We start from the raw sequence: 12471 nt of genomic DNA on the forward strand, positions 1-12471 counted from the left end.
TTTGATTTAATAAATATTTCCATCCATCCATCCATCCATCCATTTTCCAAACCGCTTATCCTACTGGGTCGCGGGGGGTCCAGAGCCCATCCCGGAAGCAATGGGCACGAGGCAGGGAACAACCCTGGATAGGGGACCAGCCCATCGCAGGGCACACTCACGCACCAGTCACTCACACATACACACCTATGGGCAATTTAGCAACTCCAATTAGCCTCAGCATGTTTTTGGACTGTGGGGGGAAACCGGAGTACCTGGAGGAAACCCCACGACGACACGGGGAGAACATGCAAACTCCGCACACATGTGACCCAGGCGGAGACTTGAACCCGGGTCCCAGAGGTGTGAGGCGACAGTGCTAACCACTGCACCACCATGCCGCCCCTTAATAAATATTTAAAATTAATAAATATTTCAAAAACACTTCAACATTTTAAAATAGTTCATGATTTTCAGGAGCGGTACAGTGGTTAGCACTGTTGCCTCACACCTCTGGGTTCCAGGTTCGAGTCTCCGCATGGGTCACATGTGTGCGGAGTTTGCATGTTCTCCCCATGTCCTCGTGGGCTTTCCTCCGGGTACTTGCTAAATTGCCCGTAGGAGAGCATGTGTGAGTGAATGGTGTGTGAGTGTGCCCTGCGATGGGCTGGCCCCCCATCCTGGGTTGATTGATGGATGATTTTCAGGTCACACCGCCCCCTCAGAGCCCACCAATCAGTGACTGTCTCATAGTGTGATGTAATACACAATGTCCGCACCACCCACTTTTCACTGAGCAGTAAAAACACACCAGCTTGTCTCAGCGGACAGCGGCTCTTATCAGATAAGGGGAAAAGGACGAGATATCAAAAGTAAAAATAAATATATCACGTTTGGTTAACATCAAATGAACACAGCCCTGCAATAATATATTGGATTCTAGGATATCACCTATTAAAAGGGTGAATCTATTCTAGCAGACCATAAAAATCCAATTATGAACAGTGAAAATGGGCATAATAGGTCCCTATAAACGACAGGTTTCTGTCCATGGTGCTGAAAACCAGGATTGGCAGATTTCACATTACAGCGATTCCCCCACTATATCACAGATTTTTCTCCGACGCCTCACAATTCTCTGCGTATCCCGTACATTGTTTGTGGTCCGATTGTTTTCGTTTTGTTCTAAGCCCTACGATGGAAGACGTTGACCATTCAGGAGAAGGTAAAACTTCTGGATGTGCTTCGGGAAGGAAAGCATTATGCGGACGGCGTTCGCCATTATGGCTTGAATGAATCAACAGTACGCTACATAAAGAAGGATGAAAAGAATATGTAAGAGCCATATATGTTTTTATTTTTATATATTCCATTACATATATAGAGAGAAAGTTGTGTGTGTGTATATATATATATTACATATCATTATTTCATTTTTATTATTATTATTATTATGTCACTCATATCCTTAGCCCGACAAACAGATATACGTGTTGTTTTAATGAGTTTACATGTGTTTAAAGCATGTGGGAGGGGTATGTTAAGGCTTAAACTTAAAAAAAATGTATATGGTCTTTCTGTATCGTGGATTTTCACTTATCGCTGATGGGTCTGGAACGCATCTTCCGCGATAGGCGGAGGATCAAATTTACATTTTTAACCTGATTTAACTTCAACCCTCTTATTTTGTTAACAGAGTGTGCGGGGGGAATACAAAGGGTTACAGTGGGTAATGGGTGATTTATATTGACCTTAATTGTCACCCAAGTGACTCTGGACAATCAGCTCAATAATGCTTCCCAAACGTTTCTCTCTTTTTCACTAGTTACACTTCATTACACCGAAATCAAGGAAGAATCAAATGTACAAGCCCATTATACAAAATATAAGATGCAAACACATAAAAAATATTTTGTAAAAACATTAAAAACAGATTAATATATATTGTGCAATTTGAAACTTTACATTTTGACCTCACTTAGAAAATGCAGGTGATGACCAGCCCAACCAGCAGTTCCGTCTGGTTGTACAGAATACCTACTTCAATTAAATTTTGAGGTCATGACTAAACTAAATTTCAGCTCTCTGCCTTTAACATCACCAGTTAGACGAAACTGATCATTGCAGAGGGAAATACTGTGAAGCCATGAAACATACTAGATGTAAATATATTAATTTTCACTTGAGCTCAGTGACTTCAAGCGTGTCATACACTGTAAAAAAAAAATCCACCAAAAAATGGAAAATGTACTGGCAGAAAATTACCAGCACATTTTCCGTTAAGTTAATGGACTCTTCCTTCAATTTACAAATATTGTATATTCAGTTTTCCACATTATCTTAAATGATAGTTTATTTTCATTTTTAATTCTTCATTCTGCCAATGCAGATTTGTTTGTTTAATAAACGGTGTTGTTTGTAAAAGTACAACAAGTAATTTGAGAATATAGTGATTCACTACATTGATTATTTTTCATAACTCAATGGCCCATAAACATACAGTTATCCATCTGAAGCTGGATTTAAACCAGCAAACTTTGGATTACAAGCCCAAATACTTGAGCTACTGAGCCACACACTTACACTGACTCAGCTTAAGTTGCAGAGACACAGTGGACTTTCTGTTGGATGTCAGACACAACATAAGAACATAAGAACATAAGAACATAAGAACTATACAAACGAGAGGAGGCCATTCGGCCCATCAAGCTCGCTTGGGGAGAACTAAACTAATAGCTCAGAGTCGTTAAAATCTTATCTAGCTCTGATTTAAAGGAACCCAAGGATTCAGCTTGCACTACATTATCAGGAAGGGTATTCCATACTCTGACTACATGCTGTCTAAAGAAGTGCTTCCTTAAATCCAGCTTGAAGTGTTCTCCCGCTAATTTCCACCTATGGCCACGAGTTCGTGTATTTAAACTAATGCTGAAGTAACTATTTGCTTGAACAGCATCCAAACCTGTTAGAATCTTATATACCTGGATCATGTCCCCCCTCAGTCTCCTTTGCTTGAGACTGAACAGATTTAGCTCAAGTAACCGTTCCTCGTATGACATTCCTCTAAGACCAGGAATCATTTTTGTGGCCCTACGCTGCACCTTTTCTAAGGCCACAATGTCCTTTTTAAGATATGGTGACCAAACCTGCACACAATATTCTAGGTGAGGTCTCACCAAGGAATTGTATAATCTTAGCATTACCTCCCTTGACTTAAACTCCACACACCTGGAGATATACCCCAACATCCTATTGGCCTTTTTTATTGCTTCCCCACACTGGCGAGAATGGGACATGGAAGCATCAACATACACACCAAGGTCTTTCTCATGATCAGCTACCTTTATTTCAGTGACACCCATGAAATACCTGTACTTTATATTTCTGCTCCCTAGATGGAGTACCTTACATTTATCAATGTTAAATTTCATCTGCCAGGTATCGGCCCAGTCACTAATTAAATCAAGATCCCGCTGTAGCTGCTGAGCCACTAATTCAGTATCTGCTACACCACCCACCTTGGTGTCATCTGCAAATTTCACCAGTTTACTGTATATATTGGTATCCATATCATTTATGTAAATTAGGAACAATAGTGGTCCTAAAATCGAACCCTGCGGTACCCCACTATGAACGCAAGCCCACTGTGACATTGTGCCTCTTATAACTACTCGCTGTTTCCTATCTGTTAACCAGTTATCAATCCAGGTCGCTACGGTACCTAAAATACCTGTCGCTTTGAGTTTAAGTAGGAGCCTCTTGTGGGGGACAACATCAAAAGCCTTTTGGAAATCTAAGTAGATGACATCATAGGCCTTCTTATCATCAACTTCCTGAGTAGCTTCCTCAAAAAACTCCAACAGATTTGTTAAACAGGATCTACCTCTCCTAAATCCATGCTGGCTATCCCGCAAAATGTTATTAGAGTCCAGGTAATCTACCATTTTCTCTTTGATTATAGCCTCCATAACTTTACCAGTTATACAAGTTAGACTGATTGGCCTATAGTTAGACAAATTACTTCTATCCCCTTTTTTAAAAATAGGCGTTATGAAGGCGTGCTTCCAATCAGAAGGTACCACACCTTCAGATAAGGATTTTTGAAACAGTAAAGTTAAGGGTCGGCAAATAATATCCCTCATCTCTTTTAACACTATAGGTAAGATGCCATCAGGACCCTGTGATTTATTTATTTTGAGCTTAGCCAGGCTCTGCAAAACATCCGCCTCAGTCACATATACACTAGCCATAGACAATGCTGGATAGGTAATAACTGGTAAATTACTAAGGTCCTCAACAGTGAATACCCGTGCAAAACTATCATTGAACTCATTTACTATATCAATGTCGTTTACTATTATAAGACCCTTACTATCCTGCAGATTAGTAATTTCAGGTTTTAGAGCTCTTTTAGAGTTAAAATACTGGAAGAAACTTTTAACGTCATCCTTAGCTTCCAATGCAACCATCCTTTCGACATTTCTTTTAGCTCGTCTAATATCATTTTTTAACTCAGTCTGTAGACTTAGATATTCCTGCTTAATTCTGTCATCGTCAGTTATTTTCCATTGCTGGAACAAAGCCCTTTTCCTCCTTACTTTATGCTTTATTTCCCTAGTAAACCACCTAGGTTGCAATTTCCTAGATTTATTCTTGCTGGAAACAGGTATGAAGTCCTCTTGCACTTGCAATAATGTGCTTTTAAAAAATTCCCAGGCCTCTTCAACAGTTTTGTTATTTAACTCCATCCAGTTCACAGTTTCTAGTTTTAATCTCATACACTTAAAGTCAGCCTTCCTAACATTATATATTTTTGATTTGGACTTAGCTCTTCGAACACTAAACTTAACCTCAAATTTGACCATGTTATGATCGCTACTGTCAAGTGGTTCTAAAACGTCTAATTTACCAATCCTGTCCTGGTTATTAGAGAGAACAAGATCAAGAATGGCATCTCCCCTGGTAGGGGTGTTAACAAACTGAGTAAAAAAACAATCCTGTACTAATTCCACCATCTCCAGTTCATTTTCTGAAGAGCCAGTGACAATGTCCCACTGCATTCCTGGTAGATTAAAATCACCCATAACTACCACATCATTTTTATTGCTCATAGTCCTAATATCACTGCAAAGGACCCCTCACTAACAGGAACCTAAAACACATAAACACTTGGGAACACTTCAAATGCGTGATCTGACTCTGCAAGGGGAGAACATGTTCATGTGGAGTCTTGGCTTTTCACAACGTTTCATTCCTGCTTATAGCTAAGGTTTTTTTTAGCCGTTGTCACTCTAAGGTTGCCCATTAATGGTTTGGAATTGGGAATGTAAAGCTGTTTTGTTAGCATGTCTGCCTTACAATTCCTTTACTGTAAGTCGAGGCCTGCTGGAGCTCAATTCTGCTTCATGGCACTTGTATTTACTCTTTATTTTGTATTACATTATGTGTGAGACTAACCCCTTTCTCTACCTCTCCATTCCTCCTGTCGAGCTCCATACAGAACTAGTGGAGAAAAGGGGTGCTTGGAGGAGGGACGATATCTCTGGATGCCCACTTAAGAAATATCTGCGTTACCTTCCAATACACCTTCCAAACTTAAGTGGATTGAACATGGGTGCTGTTGAATTAATAAAAAAATGCACTGTATTAACATTATTTTATTTATATAACATAAAATTGAACTATAAACATGAAATTTAAATCTGTTTATATATTGACAAAATAATAATTCAGAATTTTGAACCCTCATTGAACAAAATTAAACCTAATATGGACAAATGGAAAGCATTGAAATTATCCTTATGGGGGGAAAGTTAATGTTACTAAAATGGTTGTGGTGCCTCAAGTTAATTATCTCTATCTATGATGCTTCCATTTAATATTCCGGAAAGGATATTTGAACAGTACGAGAGTATAGTAAAAGATTTTTGTTGGGAAAGAAAAAACCTAGGATTAAAATTACTTCGCCCAGAGACAAGGGAGGTCTAGGATTGCCAGATGTTAGATTATATAGCATGTCATTTGAAATAGCCAAACTCTACTATCACTGGAAGAATGTGAATTCTGATGTGGACTGGATAGCTATCGAGAGCAATTTGGCTTCACTATTTCAACCTCTGCACATTCTGTCACAATGGGGGGACAATATAAGAAACACAAACCCGATAATATCTTTTTCGAGGAATATATGGATCAAAATACATAAGAAGCTTAAAGTATCACATTACATGCAGCCATATTCCTCAATTTGGCACAATCCTGAAATACAAATAGGAAAAAGTATGGAAACAATGGCAATCCAAAGGGGTGAAAACTCTTTGGGATTTATTCGTAAATGGGATGTTTATGTCATAATCAGACGTAAAGAGTAAGTATGATGTAGGAGGAGGAGGGAGTTTTTGGAAGTTTTTGCAACTGAGGCATTGAGTCACAAGTGTTAAAATGCAGAAGATGAATGGTCAAGAATACTTTCTAGAGTGGGGAAATATTATAGGGAAGTAAAAGGTACATTTATTCAGTATAAAATTATACACAGATAGTACTGGACACTAGTTAGACTAAATAGACCTGGACTAATTAATACTGATCAGTGTTGGAATTTTATAAGGCAGGTGGGGGCTTATTTACACATGCTGTGGCAGTGCTCTCAGGTATATCCATTTTGGGGTAGAGTTCTTGGTCTCCTGGACAAATGGCTAGGCTTTACTTTACCCCGCAAACCCGACTCTGTCTGCTAGGAGATAGAGTGGAATTACCAAAGGTGAATAATAAACAGTTTAAGGCTGTGATGGTGGGATTCATAACTGCCATGAGGGTAATATTAAGGCATTTGAAATCCTCAACATCCCCAAAATATAGGAATGGACCGATGAGATGATTAAGGCAGCTTCATATGAAAAAATGTTGGACAGACTAAATGGGAAACGAGATATAATGAAAATGTGGGAATGTTTCTAGGGCCATGTTTTTGAAGGATAAATGGCTGGGAGGTTGAACTAGTGATTGGTCATATTGTTTTATAAATGTGAATGGCTGAAGTGTATTATATGAGAGTGCTGTAACTGTTTGGTTTGAAAAATAAGAAAAATAAGAAAAAAAAAGTTATGGCCAAAAATATTGGCACCCCTGCATTTATGTCAAAAAACACACCCCTTCTCCCAGAAAATTGTTGCAATTACAGATGCTTTGTGTCACGGGACAAGGTGAGCGATCGCGAGCAGAGAGCGGCGATCGTGCGGAAGGAGCAGGCAGACAAGCGGGATACGGGAAAACGGGGGTTTAATCGGGGAAACTGGAGCAGGTCGGGAAACAGACATTGACAACATCAAGTAACATCAATGACAGACAAAGCAAACTGGGGAGACCAGGACTTAAATACACAAGACTGATGAAAAGCAAACGGACACAGCTGGGTACAATCCGGGAAACACACGTGGGTAATCAGGGGGCGTGGCACACACGGGGAGCGGACGAGCCGGGCATGACAGAACCCCCCCCCAAAGGCGCGCTACTCCGGGCGCGCCAAGGAAGGGGGCGACGGACGGGACGAGGCAAAACAGGACCTGAAAAACAAGAACAGAATCAACGCAGGACCGGGAACAAGACAGAGGCACAGAACACAGCCAGGGACAAGACAAAGGACAAAACCCGACAGAGGGCCGGGAAAGCAGACAGACAGACAAGAAAGGGCGAAGCAGAGGGCACAGGCGGGACACAAGGGCCAGGAGTGAACGGAGGGAACACAGGAGGACGAGGAGCAGAGACGGGAGGAACGAAGCGAGGGGGAGCAAAAAACGAAGGGGCAGAGACAGGCGGGACAAAGGCAGGGGCGTAGGGAGACAAGGAGGAGGAAGGAAGGGGAGCCCGAGGGAGACCCAGCGGGCGACGGGAGGTAGCCGGAGGGGCCGCAGGCGGCCGGGAGGCCGGAGCCGGAGGGGACCACGGAGGGGCAGAGGAGACAGGGCGAGGGACCCGCGGAGGGGCCAGGGAGGGAGCAGGAGGGAGCACCGGGGAAGGGGACGAGGGAGCTGGAAGGGGCCAGGGCGAAGGCCCGGAGGAGGGGGGAGCCGCAGCAGGCGGCGACGTCCGGGGAAGGGCCGGAGGTAAGGGCCCCGCAGGCGACCGAGGAGCCGCCGTCGGAGAACCCCCAGGCGACCGACCAGGACCCAGAGAGGGGAGCGAGGCAGGGCGACGAGGCATCGGAGGGGGACCCGCAGGCGACAGCCGACCCGGAGGGCCAGGACCCGCAGGCGCCAACCGAGCCAGAGCGCAGGCGAGGGAGGGCGAGCCAGGGGGCAGGGCGGGCGGGACCCCAGCCCTGCGTCTGTGTCCCCTTCCCCTGCGGGACACAGACAGGCCGACCCTAGGTCGGGGCCGACGCTGCCGGGGCGAGGGACCAGGGGTCACAGGAGCGGGGCCAGGGACAGGAGCTGGGCCAGGGACAGGAGCTGGGCCAGGGACAGGAGCGCGGTCTGGCTGTGGGAGCACCGGCCCGGGAGCTGCAGCAGGCGGCTGCAGTGGGGGCGCCTGCCCGGGAGCTGCAGCAGGTGGCTGCAGTGGGGGCGCCTCTGCGGGAACAGGAGCGCGGTCAGGAACAGGAGCTGGGTCAGGAACAGGAGCTAGCTGCAGTGGGGGCGCCTGCCCGGGAGCTGCAGCAGGCGGCTGCAGAGGGGGCGCCTCTGCGGGAACAGGAGCGCGGTCAGGAACTAGAGCACAGTCAGGAACAGGAGGTGGCTGCAGTGGGGGCGCCGGCCCGGGAGCTGCAGCAGGCGGCTGCAGAGGGGGCGCCTGCCCGGGAGCTGCAGCAGGCGGCTGCAGAGGGGGCGCCTCTGCAGGAACTGGAGCGCGGTCAGGGACAGGAGCTTGCTGCAGTGGGGGCGCCTGCCCGGGAGCTGCAGGTTGCTGCAGTGGGGGCGCCTGCCCGGGAGCTGCAGGTTGCTGCAGTGGGAGCGCCTGCCCGGGAGCTGCAGGTTGCTGCAGTGGGGGCGCCTGCCCGGGAGCTGCAGGTTGCTGCAGTGGGAGCGCCTGCCCGGGAGCTGCTGCAGCAGGGAGAGGGAGCGCCTCGGGAGCTGCTGTAGCTGGGGGCTGCGCTGGCTGCACGGGTGGCTGCGCAAGCGGGTGGCGGCTGCGCAGACGGCAGCGCAAGCGGTGGCGGCTGCGCAGAGGGCGGCCCGGGCTCAAGGGCCGTAGTTGCCAGCGGAGGCGGCTGCGTAGGCGTCGGTCGTTGCGCCTGCTCGGGAGCCGGGTCCGCGGATAGAGGAAGTGCCTGCCTCTCAGTAGCAGGCTGCAGAGAAGGGGGTTGTACGGATGGCGGAAGCGGCGGCGTCAGCAAGGGGTCAGGAGCTCGTCTAAGACGGAGTAGCTCCTGCAGGTCCTCCGCGAGGTGCTCGAGGTCGTCCGGTCCCGACCTGGGGGTGAACGACTCGAATCCTTTCTGGAGCCTTGCGGTGAGTAGCGCCGCTGCGGGACCCTCGGGAATGGCTGGGTCCCCGATCATCCTCCAAAATAAGCCCTGGAGGGCGAAGAACTTATGCGCCAACCGTTCCTGAGGCGAGGGTGGTACCTCGACAGGAGGGACTGGCCCGTCGGGCAGCGGAGGCACGATCGCTGTCCTCCTTGGGAAGCGGGGTACTCGCGGGATCGCCTCTCCACCTGCGCGGATACCGCCCCGATTACTCAGTCCTTTGGGGCAGTACTGGTGCAGTGTGAGGGGTGGCAGCTCATCCTCCGTAGGCGGATTAACGCCCGGAATTAGGACGAGCTCCTCCTCTTCATTGTCGCTATTATCCCAGAGCCGGGACAGGAAACAAGCTCCAGACTGGAGCGGCTCGACCTCTGGGGCTAGGACCGGCTCTCGCTCTCTACCCTTGTTAGGGAGCCCAGGGCTTGAGAGCGAGCAGGCACCTAAAGCGATCGATTCCTCCGGTACCTTTCTTCGTCTCTGCTTCCTCTTCTTCGGCAGGTCTGTCATTCTGTCACGGGACAAGGTGAGCGATCGCGAGCAGAGAGCGGCGATCGTGCGGAAGGAGCAGGCAGACAAGCGGGATACGGGAAAACGGGGGTTTAATCGGGGAAACTGGAGCAGGTCGGGAAACAGACATTGACAACATCAAGTAACATCAATGACAGACAAAGCAAACTGGGGAGACCAGGACTTAAATACACAAGACTGATGAAAAGCAAACGGACACAGCTGGGTACAATCCGGGAAACACACGTGGGTAATCAGGGGGCGTGGCACACACGGGGAGCGGACGAGCCGGGCATGACACTTTGCTATTGTCATATTAATTTCTCTTGTTGGCACTTGAAGAAAACAAAAAGAGGAAGAAGGAATAACAGGAATGGGAGACATTCCACACCAAAGGGCACCTGCCCTTCTCATATTGTCTCAAAAACCCAAAGCCCCAGAGAGCAAGTCAGAGTGCTAAGAATTATAGCGCCAACAAGCCCATGGCCCCTTTTTATGTAAAACTTCGTACATGAGGATGTTTGTGCAGTTTAGTGCCTTTCTTAGCCTCGGCTCCTGTAAATCATATAAGCACACCCACCACAACCCCAGGAGCATTCCGCGTGCCCCCACCTGCCAACCTGCCTGTCCCCCCCAGCCCACAGGCCGTCTGTTGCTCTGAAATTTATCCACATGACTGCTGACCAAGTCTAAGGTAAATCAGATTCCATCTATTAGAAATGAAATTTTCAGTAAAATACAAATTTTTCCCCCAATCTGGGAGACAGTGCAGAATTTTTGGAGTCGGTCCTAACTCTGTCTTGAATATGTACCCAGCAGGCACCTAGGACTCGTATCTCCCTCTGAGAATCTCTTCTAATGCGCTCAGCAGCAGAAATTCTCCATCCTAGATGAGCCTGCAAAGTTCTGTAGAAGTTAAATATACTTTAGTCAAATGAGAGACTAACCTGCTGTCAGGCAGGGGAAGCTTGAACAAGGCCTTCATTCATGACAGCTCCACTTGGCTTTTTGACGAGTCCCCATTTAGATGCAGCACGTCAGAGACTGAAGAGCAGGATGAAGGCTGTAAGTACAGTTTGCTGTGGATTATGACTGTTTATATCTAATAATGGATGAGACAATTTACTTAAAGCAAGATATAGTTCATATTGCTCTTCAGGCTTCGTGATAAAATATTAAAATTATGGAGTACAAAGTTGTAAATGCAAATAAAACAATGCAGAGCGGCAGGGCGCCTGGCCCAGAGGGTCTTCACATAGAATTCTACAAAGGCTATTTTTTCCTGTTGGATTAACAGCTTTGGTTGTCTTGCCCTTTAAAGAAATTCTCTCAAGAAAGAAGTTGCCTCTTACCATGTCACAAGCAATTAGTTTCACCCAAAAAGGAGGAGGACCCCTCTCTGCTCCCCGTGTTAGTAGGTTCTCCCCGACTCCTCCTGCTTATTCCTCTCTCCCTCCCTCCTATTTGTGCTCTCCTCCTCCTTTTGGTTTCTATTCATGTCTTTTGGTTCAGCAATAAAAACCACAAGGCTGCCCTTGGACTGTCCCTCTTCCCATCGTGACATATTATGTATTACATGATTATGAAGTGATTTGATTATTATACAATAGTCAATTAACCACTTTGTTTTTTCAAATTGTCTTTCTTCTGAATCATCAGATATATGTCGTAGCTGGTAATTTGTTACACTCTGCTTTCAGTGCCAGTGTAGCCTAGATCCAACCAGTCGTATGTTTCGGTCATGCTGATGTTTGAACAATTTTTGGGAACAGATTTTCATAATGTTTTCTCATATATGTGGTGTGATAATTGAGCATGACCCCACTGTTGCTGTGCTTGGTGCTCCTGTCATGATCTGTAATCTCTTATTTTTTCATGTCTCCTCCCACTCATGCCAGCAGAGGGCGCTGCTGGCCCTTTGTAACCCTCCTAATTCTCCTGTATCCCATTATAGTTCTCCATCCTAACCCTGTACACCTGTTTTGTCGCTGATTAGTGTGCTGTGTATAAATATGTCTGCCCTCACTGCGTTCCCCAGCTCAGTCATTGCTGTTCCATGTGTAGTCTGTGTTTCCTTAAAGTCCACGTCTGTCTCAAAGCGGCTACATTTGAGTCGAGTCTCACCCGATGCTCACATCTCCCCGCAGAAAAACAATACACCGCCTCACAGGCCAGAGCCACAGCCTTCTCCTCTCTGCTGGGTGGAAGAACAACTCTCACGCAGGGGAAGTCCTCCATACCCCCTGCCTTCAGACAATAGGTTAAAGATGTGTTTTCTATGTTACCTATTGAAAATCTGAGATACAGCAGATGTAGGAAGAGCTTTCATGCTCTCTGGTCTCCTTTCACTGAAAATGTGGAGGGCCTGTATCTCACTTGGAGGATATTATTTAATCCCTTATATTACAAAACAAAGAATATTGCACTACACCATTACTAGGCTACACAAAGTTTTTTAACAACCACTGAATGGAAAAAGGTCAGTGCTGAATATATATAGCTGTGGAGCAGCAGCAGGCCTT

The 12471-nt window shown here is 46.5% G+C and overlaps 1 protein-coding gene and 1 pseudogene across 1 annotated transcript in view; one reads left to right on the plus strand and one right to left on the minus strand.

Moving 5' to 3' along the window:
- LOC125723053 (G-protein coupled receptor family C group 5 member B-like) overlaps window positions 1–12471 on the minus strand; it is a 35674-nt gene that overhangs the window by 8797 nt on the left and 14406 nt on the right. The gene's annotated exons all lie outside the window — the stretch shown is intronic.
- Window positions 1–12471, plus strand: part of LOC125723040 (cytohesin-1-like) — a 458952-nt pseudogene that overhangs the window by 484 nt on the left and 445997 nt on the right.

This window comes from Brienomyrus brachyistius, unplaced genomic scaffold (genome assembly GCF_023856365.1).
Source record: "Brienomyrus brachyistius isolate T26 unplaced genomic scaffold, BBRACH_0.4 scaffold45, whole genome shotgun sequence".
NCBI classification, from domain to species: Eukaryota; Metazoa; Chordata; class Actinopteri; order Osteoglossiformes; family Mormyridae; genus Brienomyrus; species Brienomyrus brachyistius.